The following is a 13,486-nucleotide window of genomic DNA, read 5'->3' on the forward strand; positions in this document are numbered from 1 at the left end:
TATTGTTCCTCCAGGAACATGGTCAGGGTATTTTTCTCATTTAGCCCTTTCGGTGCTACTGTTTCAAGATGGTGTATCCAGAACGCCTCTTTTTTAAGGAGAGTCAGTCCTCGATCACCCCCTCTTGGTGACGGGGGTATCCAATCTATCACCATATATCGAAGATTCGAAACCTGATGTTTCGCACTCAAAAAATGCATTGCTACTGGTTTGTCTGTGGTACCTGTAACTAATGCAGCCCGGATGGTGGATTTATGTTGGCTTATTCTTTCGCGCAGAGTTCTTATAGTCTTTCCCACATATGACAATCCACATGGACATATCAAATAGTAGATTATGTGGTCTAATAGGCAATGTAGCCTATGGCGCAAAAAGATCTTCTTCCCACTGTGTGGGTGACAGAAGAATGAACCCACCATCAATCCTTGGCAAGTCGAGCATCCTAGACACTTGAAGCATCCTTTTTTCTTAGTCAACCAGTTGTTTTCTGGTACTTCTAAGTGTCTTGTGCTGGTGCGATATAAAGTGTCCTTTAGGTTACGCCCTCTTGTGATACTTAGTAATGGCTTACTACCTTTCAATTTTTTGAAGGCCGGATCCGTGTCGATCAAGTGCCAATTCTTGCGTATCGAGTTCTGTGTTGTACTCAGATTGGTATCACAATGTACATTAAGTACTAGGCGCTCCTGTACGTGGAACGCAAATGGCGGCACCAGGAAGTGCTAGCAATATATTGAAACGCAGGGAAAAGCGGCTGATAGGCTGTTACACAGCGCATCACTTCAGCGATGACGCGGACCAACTTCCTGGTATATCTGGACGTGTCAATGACACGCAGAACCAGGAAGAGGAAGCCCATCTGTGTAGTTGGAGCGCACGCCGCTCACCATGTGAGCGCGATGGCGTGCAGATGCATCTCCAGCTGGAGGGGTAAGTTATATCGTACCTAATGTTATTAATTAGGTCTTAGATACCGGTATATGATTGGCTCATATTGTGAGACTCTGACCTTTGAGGCGGAGCATATTGGTATTTCAGGGGATCTGTGACTGATTCAGTTAGCTGCTGCTCTAATGGAGTGATACACCATAAGCTGTCTTGACAAAGGGTCGCTCTATGGCCCGAAACGTCGACTGTGCTTGATGATTTTAAGTGACATGGAATAAAGTCTTGCCTTTTAAACAGAGGATGAAGTCTGGTGAGTGCGCTTTTGTTGCTACAAACAACAACTTGTTTGGATATCTATGTCATACATTGGAGGACTTTTGCTATGACTTGAGTTAATGAAGCACCCCAGCAGTTGTCACCAAGGAATTTTGTGAGTGCCTACTTTCTACCCAGGATATATTGGAGGACTTGTTGGATTGAGTCTCTCTTAAAGGGGCACCCATTTGAAAGAAAACCACGAAGTTGTTACAATTGTATTTACCCTAATACTTCTATTTTGTTATATTGTATGTTTTCTAATATGCATGTATGTGTGCAGCACTCCATATAAGCAGAATTGTTATATTGTTTTTATATATATCTCTCCAGTGCTTGAATAGTTGTGCTTTAGTATCTGTTGTTTGCAAGATGGCCGCCAGTATAGGCCTTCTAGATGAGGTTATGCTTAGTGACGCTGAGAATGTACAAATTAGTCTCACAGATGATGAGGTTGATAAAATACTCTTTAACGAAATAGAGTTCAGCAAACTCCCCACAGAAACCCCGACAGATCGTTACAATAAATTAAATAAATTAAAAAAACGAGAAATAGATCTGTTGCTCCACGGGCAATTCCTTTCGGACTATTACCGGAAAAAGAGGATACCCCGGGGATTTAGGATTGCCAATACCCCCACCATCGGGCGCAGGAATCCGGGCTTCTGCGTCAGGTGGTGTGGGGTATTGAATAAATGCTCCTTAGATCTAATAGCATTAGTGATAGAGGAGGTGGGAGGTGAACTTACTAAGGTAAAAAGTGAAATTAAAGATTGTGAGAAAGAGTCACTGAGCATTCTAAAAAATGACAAAAATGAGGACTGGTTAGGCCGTTTGCAGGAACAGATAGAGAAGTATAAGATTGAACTAGTGGCATTTAAAAGGAAGAAATTGGAACAGGTCAACCAAGACTACCAATTGCACAGCGTGTATCGCTGGCTCGCGGGTGAGGGTACTAAGAGAAATAATCAGGGAAGATTTGGTAGAACACAGAGAGCACCCAGATGGCGGAGGGATGATGACTCCGATAGATATAATTCTTATTCATCGTCGGATGCAGAATCAAACGATATCCTACCGCCATCTGGATTAGCATCTACCTCCACGGCTTTTTTAGATCGTGGCCTGGGTCTGAAAGATGGACCAAAGGGAAGAAAAGGCCGCACCCAAGGCGTGGCGGGTGGAAGACCAAGAGGGCGTCCAAGGGGAAGGGGGAAGGGGGGCAGGAGTTAATTTTCAATTTATCCTCCCATGTTTTGACCCCGGCAGAAAAATCTCTTTTGTCTAAAGGTTTATCATTTATCCCTACCAACCCTTTTAATTCCTTCAATTGGTCAGTGGACCATTACAAAATTGGAAGGAAGATGAGACTAAGAGAGTATTTCGACAATCGCCCCAAAAGACCCCAAAACATACAGACTCCCCAAATTACCCCAAATTTAACTAAAAAATTTAAGAAAAACAGTCATTTTGACCCTCCCTCTAGAAATGCGAGTCTCAAGACATTCTTGAGGGTAATTGATCGAGACTGTAGAGAAACTGAAAACCAGACAAAAAAATGTTTTGACAATTTAAGTTCAAGTGAGAGACAAGCTTTGACCTCCTTAAAAAATAATGATAAGCTCATAATACGAAATGCAGATAAAGGAGGGGCAGTGGTTCTGCAGGACTTTGTGACATACAACAAAGAAGTCCAGAGACAATTAGCGGACCACATGACTTATCATAAAATAACAAAGAATCCGATGCAAATGGTAAAAAACAAGGCTGATGCCTTGATTAAATTAGGTGGTGACCAGGGATGGTTGGATGAGGACGAAATTGAATTCCTGACAGTGGCACATCCGGTCTGTCCAGTAATGTATACCTTGCCAAAGGTCCACAAGACACTTGTGGACCCACCAGGACGTCCCATTATTTCGGCCAGGGGTTTAGTATTACAGCCCCTGGCTAAATTCCTAGACTACCATCTTCAGCCCCTGGTCAGAGACACCTCTACCTATTTAAAAGATACTGGCCATTTGCTTAAAGATCTAGACCAAATTGGGGTTTTACCAGATGATATTGTGTTGGGTACACTTGATGTGTGCTCGTTGTACACAATTATACCCCATATTGATGGTCTTGCTGCAGTGGGAGAGGCTTTACAAACACGCAAAAGTAAAAACCCCCCAACTGAATTTTTATTGTCACTCCTTGAATTGGTTTTGAAAGAAAATCACTTTATGTACGAAGGTAGCCATTTTGTACAGCTAGCGGGGACAGCTATGGGGTCCAATGTGGCCCCTAGCTACGCGAACTTGTACATGGACCTGTACGAGAGAACCCACATAATACCTGCATATGGTGAGAACCTATTGTACTTTAAACGTTTTATTGATGACGTGATTGTTATCTGGCGTGGTGATGTGGATACATTTAATGATATGGTGACCCATTTAAATGAGATTGCGAGTCCGGTGCGATTTACAGCTTCTTGTAGTACTGTCGGGATTAATTTCCTAGACGTAACCATCTCAAAAAGTGATGGGGGACTACAGTACACACTCTTCAGGAAAGAGACTGATCGCAATACATTATTGTGGGCTACAAGTCACCACCCACCAAAGCTGAAGATGAACTTACCTGTATCCCAATTCCTCCGGGTACTCCGTAATAACTCTAATGGTGAAACTGCTGAAGAACAATTGACAGAGTGCTTTGAGAGATTCCTTACAAGAGGATATAACAAGAAGGATGTTGAGAGATGCCTCAGGAAAGCCAGAGCCACTCACCAGACTAAACCTGACACAGATAAGAAGACCGTACAGGAGCGCCTAGTACTTAATGTACATTGTGATACCAATCTGAGTACAACACAGAACTCGATACGCAAGAATTGGCACTTGATCGACACGGATCCGGCCTTCAAAAAATTGAAAGGTAGTAAGCCATTACTAAGTATCACAAGAGGGCGTAACCTAAAGGACACTTTATATCGCACCAGCACAAGACACTTAGAAGTACCAGAAAACAACTGGTTGACTAAGAAAAAAGGATGCTTCAAGTGTCTAGGATGCTCGACTTGCCAAGGATTGATGGTGGGTTCATTCTTCTGTCACCCACACAGTGGGAAGAAGATCTTTTTGCGCCATAGGCTACATTGCCTATTAGACCACATAATCTACTATTTGATATGTCCATGTGGATTGTCATATGTGGGAAAGACTATAAGAACTCTGCGCGAAAGAATAAGCCAACATAAATCCACCATCCGGGCTGCATTAGTTACAGGTACCACAGACAAACCAGTAGCAATGCATTTTTTGAGTGCGAAACATCAGGTTTCGAATCTTCGATATATGGTGATAGATTGGATACCCCCGTCACCAAGAGGGGGTGATCGAGGACTGACTCTCCTTAAAAAAGAGGCGTTCTGGATACACCATCTTGAAACAGTAGCACCGAAAGGGCTAAATGAGAAAAATACCCTGACCATGTTCCTGGAGGAACAATAACATTGATAACATAATATACATCATTAGTGATTTTCTATGATTTGTGGTATTATTATTTCTCAAATTCTCTTTAAGTATGGTTCTTGTTCATTTCTTCCTTGCCTGGGTTTGCATTATATATTGTTTTGTAGGTAAAATAATGATATCAAGCATTGGAGAGAAATTTATTGCCAACATCGTTTGCAATAGTGATGACCGATTTTGGTAGCGATTGTATCGATAGTGGCAAAATTTTAAATGTGTGTTTATTGTTTTTAATATGTATTGAGCAAAAGCTGACTGAACGTCAATAGTACACCCTGATAAAACCATCAGCCCAAAGATTTATAGTTTAATGTGTATACATTCAGTACATCGCGATCGTGGAACGCAAATGGCGGCACCAGGAAGTGCTAGCAATATATTGAAACGCAGGGAAAAGCGGCTGATAGGCTGTTACACAGCGCATCACTTCAGCGATGACGCGGACCAACTTCCTGGTATATCTGGACGTGTCAATGACACGCAGAACCAGGAAGAGGAAGCCCATCTGTGTAGTTGGAGCGCACGCCGCTCACCATGTGAGCGCGATGGCGTGCAGATGCATCTCCAGCTGGAGGGGTAAGTTATATCGTACCTAATGTTATTAATTAGGTCTTAGATACCGGTATATGATTGGCTCATATTGTGAGACTCTGACCTTTGAGGCGGAGCATATTGGTATTTCAGGGGATCTGTGACTGATTCAGTTAGCTGCTGCTCTAATGGAGTGATACACCATAAGCTGTCTTGACAAAGGGTCGCTCTATGGCCCGAAACGTCGACTGTGCTTGATGATTTTAAGTGACATGGAATAAAGTCTTGCCTTTTAAACAGAGGATGAAGTCTGGTGAGTGCGCTTTTGTTGCTACAAACAACAACTTGTTTGGATATATATATATATATATATATATATATATATATATATATATATAGAATATACATTTGATTTCCACTACTTTTCCCATAGACCTGTTTTGTATTTATTCTAATTTCACGGTTGGTTGGCACATGTTTAACAATAACCTAAACTGCAATGCCTACATGTCCGCAGAGTAACATGCACATAAAACACAATGGACCATAATATTCCCCATTAGGTAGAGTATTTTATTACTACGGAATGCCAGTAATCCTTCTTCTTGCATATTATAATTCTATTAGTCTTATTGCCTATGTAGTCCATTAATTACAGGTTATGCCATCTTTTAATGGATTAATGTTGCACTTCTCTGCCCTCATTTCCCTATGTCATCTATGTAAGATTAGTGAGCACCAAGCTATTATGCGATGGTGACTCAGTTGTGAGAACCCAGAGGCGTAATAAAATGGCAATATTGCAATAAATTGGTCACTAATATAGATTTCAATTACAGTTATACTAGGCATGATTTGTTTCATTAGACTTCTAATTTTTCTTCATTTAAAATAGATTTATTAAGATTACTGCTTGTGTCAGTATTTCAGCAAGTAATGTCCTGTTAATATAATCCTACGAGAAAATACTGCATATTGAAGAAGCATAAATGTCTTTTTTTTATTCGTTTGCTGTAGCAACATTTTCTGTCTCATTCTATAAATGCTTTTTTTTTCTCATTGCACTCAGTAGAATGTGCTTCTTTAACTTGCACATCAGGATGTACAATAGAGGAAAATGTGCAAGGCCACCGGAACTGATTATGTTTACCATCTATTGAAATATATAGTTATATTAAAGTGCTGCTTCCAGTAAAGCAACTACATGTTCACATATTTGTTAATGTATTTTAAATATACAGCTGTTAAAGGAGACTGATACTGCTTTCACATTGCAGAAATGGGTAATGACACGGTATTCTTAAATGGGACTTTAAAACGGGTCTGAGCCTTGAGACCTTTCACATTGCAGGTTAAAACCGTTTTAAAAATCATTTAATACCATTCAAACATTCAACCCGTTTAACCCCCAAGGGACATGTTTCAAGCCATTGAAATAGAGCTGTTCAAACTGCCAAAAAAACGGCTTTAAAACGTGTAGGACTCTGCTTTTTAACAGTGTTGAAATAACGGTTAACTTTAACCGGTAAATCAACTCTGGCACTTTCACATTGCAGCCTTAAACGTTTTAAAATGGAAAAAAAACGGCAATATACCATTTTAAAAGTGCGATGTGAAAGGGGTATAACATTTACCACCAGTTCCAATTCTGAACATCCAATGGACACCTGGTCTAGCAAAAAAAGAGGGTGTGGTTTGAAGGGTTGGCAGTAGGTGGTTGGTAGCTAGTAAGGACCTTGCATGGGCTTGTGGGAGGGGCCCAGTTCAGTTAATAGGGAATATTTGTCCCCCATCTGCAAGGCTGCGAGGGGGATATATGTGCCTCATAGCAGTGTGCAGCAAGGCTCTAATCAGATGCTAAATGTGACGTTGTCCCCATTTTCAGTGCTGTTTGGGGGATATAAGGCCCATATCAGCTGTTTTCTCCAGGTTTTGACGTCCTGTGGTGTCAGCCGCCCGCTCCCGGCACACATTAGGCCACTCATGTAGCAATAGGAACACCCAATGTTTTCATGGGGATGTCCATAAAACACTGGGGGTTCTCATGGGCGATCCCCTTCCCGGCCGCCGTCCCGCCTTGAACTTTGCAAATTGCTCGGCGACTATGCAAGTCACCAAAGCCATTTGCAGTGGAGCTGCACATGTGCATAATAGACTGTGCGCATGCGCAGACCCCCAAACATCGGATCAGGGCAGAATTTGATAAATAGATAAGAGGTTAAGTACAATGGGCCTAATTCTGCTTCACTCGGAATGGGGCAAATTCCGATGTGTGGCTATCCGTGCAAGCGCATATTTGCACATGTGCAGACCCCGGCAAAAAAAAGGCTTCATCGAGATATACACTCACTGGGCCGTTCCTTGCAGGGAGGGAGGGCCGGGGCAGACAGGGGCGGTGACTGTGCTGGACCATGGGAACGACCAGTTTTTTATGGGCATCCCCATGAAAATGAGGGGGCATGCCTGCCAGGACGTCAGCCGCCTGCCCATCTTCTTTCTTGCGCTCGTAAATAAAAGTCAGCAGACAGACTTTTATTTGTGAAGGCAGGAGAAATCATTCGATGGTTGGCGACCATCTAATGATTTCTCCTGCTAGTGGATGCATGTGAGGGGATGTGTTCTTCTTCACTCTCCTCGCATGGTACCGAGGGGATTCAGCAGTGTGGGGGTCGATATTTGGTGGGGTGGTGTCTCAGGTGCTTGGTAAGCTGCAATGTTATAATGAAAAAACCTAGAACTAGATAATTTTGCTCCATAACAATGGAGGTCATTCAGGAGCAAATGCAAAGCTCCTATTGCACACATATTGATCAATGTTTTTGCACTGCACATGTGTGTGAGCTGCACTGCACATACACAGCGAGCGATTTGCGAATGTGGTTGCAGTGACATTTTAGATTGACAGGAAGTCATCGTTTGGGTTTGGTAACAGGGTGTGGTTTAGTGAAGGCCAATCGGATGGCATTTTATGGGCATATGTCAGTTGAAATTCCATTTGATACTGGAGGGGCCTGTGCGTCCCAGGAGATCAGATTAGCCCGAGTGTCTTCAGAGGTTGTGCGCAACGACCCGATGTGTGATTATGTTAGCAATATTTCTGCAACCGTATGACACCATACGCAAATGATGTTCTCTGCAGGTTAGCTTCTGTCCATATTAGCATATATTCTCTATTGTAAAAGGGGTAGGAAGAACAACTGCACCTGACTGGCCCACAACATTTTCAAAAAGACAGTTCATCATCTAAAATAACAAAACTGCATGAACAACTATGGCCTACTGAAAATTCCATGTGTGATATGATCGACTACATGTAACATCCAACTGGTTATGATGGGAAATAGTTTCCAGTACGCATGATAATGATATCTTTTTGTGCTTTTTTGTAAAACATTGTAGAATATTGGTAAATTCGAGTACATCATCCACAAATAAATGTTTATACAAAATGTCTATTTTTTTTCATGTTTTTAGGTTGGTAACAATGAGTTCCATCAGTAAATGAACCTTATACCTTTGGACTGGTGATCCCGGGAATGAAACTGTACATCAATGGTGGTAAGCATTTCTATTACAATTAATATTGCTTAGATTCATGCTTTAAAATGATTTAATTTTTTTTATGTGAAATCGGAGAATGAAAAAAGTTGTTAGTGCTTTCGGCTGGTTTGACGCTTCAGCTTAAATGATCCCCATGTGCATTAACATGTGACACAATAAGACTGAGCTTCATTTGTACATTCAGACTCAAGCTAGGTAATATGCAGATAATGTATAATATGAGCACATGTGTACCCTGTGGAGAAGTACGCAGCAGTCATAATGGAAGCTGGGCCATGATTACAAGAACAAGATAAAAGTTATTGTCATGGTATTTATATACTATGTGCATTTATTCTTATCAATTGTCCTCATTCCACATGTTGTGAATGCTCCAGCTGAGACTATTATGAATAATACCAATGGGGACTCATATTTAAAGCAATTGGAATTTAATAATTCCTAGCTGTAGGCTAAGAGGATTGGTAGCCAGTCAAACCTAGCTGAAAGCTGCCTCACCAGGAGTATCTGTAAGCACCACAGATAGGAAACAATCATGTGACGTCACCTTTTGTCAGGCACAACTCACAGCTATCTATCTATCTAATATTTATATCTACATCCAAGATGCTTACTTGCATGTTATACCCCTTTTACACCAAAAATCCCAGTTCCGACCAGGCATTTGGAAGACGGATCCAAGCCGGGTCGGATCTGGGATTTACTCCATTTACACTGCGGTGCCCAACCGCAGTGTAGACGGAGGCGGCGCTTGGAGATGACATCATCTCCAAATTCCAGGACCGCGGAGATCCCTGCCGGATACACCGATCGCCGTGCTGGTGGCAGCCCAGCACCAAGGTAAGCTGCTGGGCTACTCCCAGACCGCGTGCAATCCCCCAGCCGTCGTCCGGGAGGTGAATGGATGCCGCACACAGGTATCTATTCACCTCCTCCGCTGCTGCCGCTGCTGTCTGCAGAGTATAGCAGACAGCAGCGCAGGTGCAGCGCTGCGGTCCACAGGTTGTACGTCCCCCATTGATGTAAATGGGAGCCGGGTTGTTCGACCCGGCGTACCCATTTGCACTGCCCTCTACCCAGGTCCTTGCCGGTCAGAACCTGGGTAGAAGTCCCGTGTAAAGGGACACGGCATGACACATTTACACCGCCTCTGACCCGGGTATTACCCGCCAAAGACCCGGGGTTTTGAGGCGGTGTAAAAGAGGTATAATTGAGAGGTATGGGCGAGATTTAATGCCGCCCGAGTTCAGCGGCAGTGTGAGCTGTCCACCCAACTCGGACATTTTTTTAAAGGGGTATTAACTTACAAGGTATGGTTTTGCCTTGTAAGTTAATTCCCCTTTAAAAAAAGGCCTGAGTTCAGCGGACATCTCGCACTGCCACTGAACTCGGGCGGCATTAAATCTCGCCCAGAGTTTCTGTTGGCAAATCTCTTTACTGGTGGGGATACTGCTGGCCACACTGATAAATAGGGAGGTTTTATTTTTAATTACTTTTTTTTTCTTCAAACATGTTTTTGCTAGAAATAAATCTTTTCTCAATATAACAACTAGATTATTGATGTATATTGTGGCTGGCACCACAATGTTGTAATGCATTAAGTAGATATAATACTTGTATAGTAACCCATGGAACTACGTACTAATCTCTCTTTTAAGTTTAAATGTGATTAGGTTGACGCTAAAAATGGTACAATCATTTAGGAAAACTATTTTTTATTAACAAATCATTTTGATTTCATGAAAAGTAAAGGAAAAAATGATATAAATCAGTGGTTTTCTCATCTCTAATTCTGCTTTATTCCCCATTAATGTTTTTAATGGGGATGGTTGCAGAAATTGCAAATAATATGATAGAGTAATTTATTGTAGGTGCATGCATCCCATACTTTATTTTTATGAGCCTAAAAATAATAATAATACTTATGTATAAAAAAAGAAAATTAGTGGGCATTTCATTAAAAAGACATATCACTCATACAGTGTTATATCAAGTGGCTGTCACCGTGATGCAGGCTCAGATAAGAGCCTGTTCTTGTTATGAGTAAAAATGACAGTGATAGTTCATACTATCACTTTGCTTCCATAGTCGGATCCAGAAGCTCATAGTAATCAGCTCCAACTACTGTACTGGGAAGAGATTAATTGATCCCTCTCTGGCTGGACTGTTCCATAGAGGTATGCTAGCTAACGTCATTTTCAGATGGCATTATTTTTCCAGACAAGCTTCAGAAACGTTTGTTTCTGGAAAGACTGTTAAATTGCACTATTGTAACATTGGCATACATAGAGCTGCTGGGGTATGCTGTGATATATATGGCTTAGAGATCATGGGTGACATTCTATGATTTGCGGTTTTTTTTTTTTTGCGATTTTTTTCGCAAAAACAGCCGAAATCGCATGTTTTTCCATTTTCGCATATTTAATGAGCTGCGAAAATGTGAAAAAAAGTGAGATTTTGGCCAACAAGTTGGACACACTGGAAATGCGATGGCTGCTTTTCGCAGCACATCGCATCAAGATGTTTTCACATTAAAAAGTATACAAATCGCATATTTAATGGTATGCGATTTGTATAAACTGTATCTATAATTCGCCCAAAAATCAGACCAGGTTCTGATGGGCGAATTAGCCAGAACCCTGCACAGATCATTGCGATCTGTGCAGGGTTCTGGTGTAAAAAAAAGTTTAAACAGTAAAAAAAAAAAAAAAAACAACGCGGGGTCCCCCGCCAGAGCATAACCAGCCCCGGTCTCATTGAGCCGGTGCTGGTGACATAAAATCAGGGTCCCCGACAAATAGGGGTCCCCTTGATTTAATGAAACCAGCACCAGGCTCAAGGTCCGGCGCTGGTTCCCGAAATACGGGGGACAAAATGACTAGGGGTCCCCCGTATTTTAAGAACCAGCACCAGACCCAACCAGCCAGCAGGGTAATGCCACAGCCGGGCGACACTTATTATATAAGGTCCCGCGGCCAAAGCATTATCCCCCTGGCTGGTCAGCATGGGCAGGGGTCCTGGGGAAGTGGGGACCCCCCCCAATGAAGGGGTCCCCCCCCTCCTGGACTTACCAGCCCATGCTAAAAGTCCGGGGCTGTTCCCGATGCCCCTGGGCGGTGGGCATCGGGCTGATGCAAAGTGTAAAAAAAAGATTAAAAACTATTGTTTTCTATTGTAGAACTATGAGTCCCAGCAAGCCTACCCCGCATGCTGGGACTTGGAGAACCACAAGTCCCAGCATGCGGGGCATTAAAGGGCCCGCTGGCACTTGTAGTTCTACAGTACAAAAAATAGTTAAATAAAACACACTGACACCCTGAAAAATAAAAGTTTATTACATACATAACACACACACTGATACTTACCTACCTTGAGCCCGTAGGTCGGTTCCTGGATCCTGGGTCCGGGGCTCCTGGAAAGAAGAGTCCGGTTCCGGGGCCTTGGTCCTGGTTCCGGGGCTGGTCCGGGGTCCTGGGCTCCAGGGCTGATGTCTATGGGGTCCAGGATCCGAAGTAGTCCAAAAGGGGTTCCTAAGGAAGGAAATCCTACTCACCTGGTCCCCGGCGACGACCTCGGCATCCTCTCCGGCAGACGCGCTGCTCCCGGCTGGTACCCGCTCACGGACTGGAGAGGCGCAGAGATGTTTCATCTTCCGCGAGAAAGTCGGCTCCTGATTGGCCACTAGGCGGCCAATAGAATCATCTGGAGGAAATGCGCGGAAGTTGAAACATCTCTGCGCCTCTCCAGTCAGTGATCGGGTACCAGCCGGGAGCAGCGCGTCTACCGGAGAGGATGCCGAGGTCGTCGCCGGGGACCAGGTGAGTAGGATTTCCTTCCTTAGGAACCCCTTTTGGACTACTTCGGATCCTGGACCCCGGAGACATCAGCCCTGGAGCCCAGGACCCCAGACCAGCCCTGGAACCAGGACCAAGGCCCCGGAACCGGACTCTTCTGTCCAGGAGCCCCGGACCCAGGATCCAGGGACGGACCTACGGGCTCAAGGTAGGTAAGTATCAGTGTGTGTGTTATGTATGTATTAAACTTTTATTTTTCAGGGTGTCAGTGTGTTTTATTTAACTATTTTTTGTACTGTAGAACTACAAGTGCCAGCGGGCCCTTTAATGCCCCGCATGCTGGGACTTGTGGTTCTCCAAGTCCCAGCATGCGGGGTAGGCTTGCTGGGACTCATAGTTCTACAGTAGAAAACAATAGTTTTTAATCTTTTTTTTACACTTTGCATCAGCCCGATGCCCACCGCCCAGGGGCATCGGGGACAGCCCCGGACTTTCAGCATGGGCTGGTAAGTCCTGAAGGGCGGGGAGCCCTTCATTGGGGGGGTCCCCACTTCCCCAGGACCCCTGCCCATGCTGACCAGCCAGGGGGATAATGCTTTGGCCGCGGGACCTTATATAATAAGTGTCCCCCGGCTGTGGCATTACCCTGCTGGCTGGTTGGGTCTGGTGCTGGTTCTTAAAATACGGGGGACCCCTAGTCATTTTGTCCCCCGTTTCGGGAACTAGCGCCGGACCTTGAGCCTGGTGCTGGTTTCATTAAATCAAGGGGACCGCTATTTGTCGGGGACCCTGATTTTATGTCACCAGCACCAGCTCAATGAGCCCGGGGCTGGTTATGCTCTGGCGGGGGACCCCGCGCTGTTTTTTTTTATTTTA

General features: G+C 43.7%; 1 protein-coding gene across 6 annotated transcripts in view; it reads left to right on the plus strand.

The window, feature by feature from the left end:
- Window positions 1-13,486, plus strand: part of SGCZ (sarcoglycan zeta) — an 869,285-nt gene that overhangs the window by 189,592 nt on the left and 666,207 nt on the right. For 4 of the 6 annotated variants that reach the window (XM_083170008.1, XM_083169946.1, XM_083169955.1 and 1 more), the window contains exon 2: window positions 8,730-8,813. The exons of the other annotated variants lie outside the window; for them this stretch is intronic. The gene's annotated coding sequence lies outside the window, so the exon portion shown is untranslated. The remainder of the gene's footprint in view (window positions 1-8,729; window positions 8,814-13,486) is intronic. 6 annotated transcript variants of the gene reach the window in all.

Source organism: Crinia signifera, chromosome 1 (assembly GCF_055691185.1).
Source record: "Crinia signifera chromosome 1, ASM5569118v1, whole genome shotgun sequence".
In the NCBI taxonomy this organism is placed as follows: Eukaryota; Metazoa; Chordata; class Amphibia; order Anura; family Myobatrachidae; genus Crinia; species Crinia signifera.